Source organism: Buceros rhinoceros, unplaced genomic scaffold, assembly GCF_000710305.1.
Source record: "Buceros rhinoceros silvestris isolate BGI_N320 unplaced genomic scaffold, ASM71030v1 scaffold7823, whole genome shotgun sequence".
NCBI classification, from domain to species: Eukaryota; Metazoa; Chordata; class Aves; order Bucerotiformes; family Bucerotidae; genus Buceros; species Buceros rhinoceros.
This window is the reverse complement of record NW_010404188.1, coordinates 9,236-10,748: the sequence shown is the minus strand read 5'-3', so window position 1 is coordinate 10,748 and position 1,513 is coordinate 9,236.

Here is a 1,513-nt window from a genome sequence, read left to right as displayed (position 1 = left end):
TCCCTACAGCAGAAGACTCTCAGGAGGAAGGGATTGTGCCCAGCCAGGTGTCTTGGAGTTTCCAGAGCAGGCTGGGACCGAAGGAGCGGCTGCTCAGGCCAGTCACGCTTACATCATGTCCAGCAGGGACTCTAAAGGGCCTTTATGAGGCCGCTTATAACTTGTTGTGGGGTGGACTTGGCCAATGGTGTTTATTTTTGCAAATACTCCAAGACCCCAACTTCACTTTTTTCTGTGTCTAGCAGCATGGATGATTTTAACCAGACCTTTAGCCAAAGCCTGTTATATGTCAGTGAATTGACTGTGCAATCCTTGAGATGATGCAAAAAGAACCAGGTTCATCTGCTGTTGATCAAGACATCCCTGGCAGACCTAAAGCTTATTTTCTGTTCTCAAGAACAGAGCCAAGATGTTACGGCCTGCCAGATGGGTTGGTAGGGAAATCTTTAGGTCAACTAACCAGTGGGTGAGGAAAGAGGATGGAGTGGGCCAGGGGGTTAAGCCTGTGTATCAATGCTTCCACCCAAAGCAGCTGCAGCCATATTCTTCACATGTGCTTGTGACTGCCTGGAAAGCCTGAGCCTCAGCGTGACCTCACCAATTAGCTCACAAAGAGAAGTTATGGGAAAGAAAACATGTGCACACATGCTCACAGATGGAGGGTGGGTATAACCTTTTCCTGAGTAAAAAGCAAACTCTGCCAGTTGGAAAAAAAAAAAACACGCAAGAGGGGGCTGAAAGGAAGATATGGTGAGGAAGGAAATTCTATTCTTGGTGCTAGTGCTACTTCACAAGGCAGCTTGGCCGTTACTCTGAGAACTTAAAAACTTGATGTCAAGTGATGGATATGAGTATGACCTCTGTATGACCTGCCTCCTCTAAAATTCTGCATCTGTGGTCAAAAATGAAAAGTCTCATAGTGGTATGAACTGCATATTTGAATTCTGACTGGCTGAGGAAGAGTTAACTCATGCAGCTTGATGCATTAGTTGTAAACAAAATAAAAGAGCTATCAATAGGAAAAACAGCTGCTGCGCTACAGGTGAGGGCAGGATCACTGGCTTAGTGCAGACACATCTGTGTTGTCTAGACTGTCAGGATAACCCAGCCTTTGCAGGGGTTGTGAAGATAATTTTGCTATTCAAAACTATATTGGCTCTGTTATAAACCCGTCAAAACTGTCGAGAGGCCTCGGAAGCAATATACTGCATTTTCTTGAGGCAGCTGGATTTGGTTTAACCCTCAGCTCTTCCCAGCCACCCTTGTGCTCACTGACTTTTGTTCCCATTCTTTTTCTGGAAAGGGACCAGGCCTTCTGCATTTGCAGAACTTGAGTATAGATTCCAAGACTGCTGAAAACTATAAATAATATGGCCTTAGTTGCCATGTAACAAACTTGTAGGAGAATTCACAGCTGTTCTGTTATTGTAATTCAGTCTATGTTGGAGCCACAAAATTTGGCTATGCCTTGTTCTCTCAGGCTCCTAAGCCTCTGTCGGGTCTGGAGCGGCAG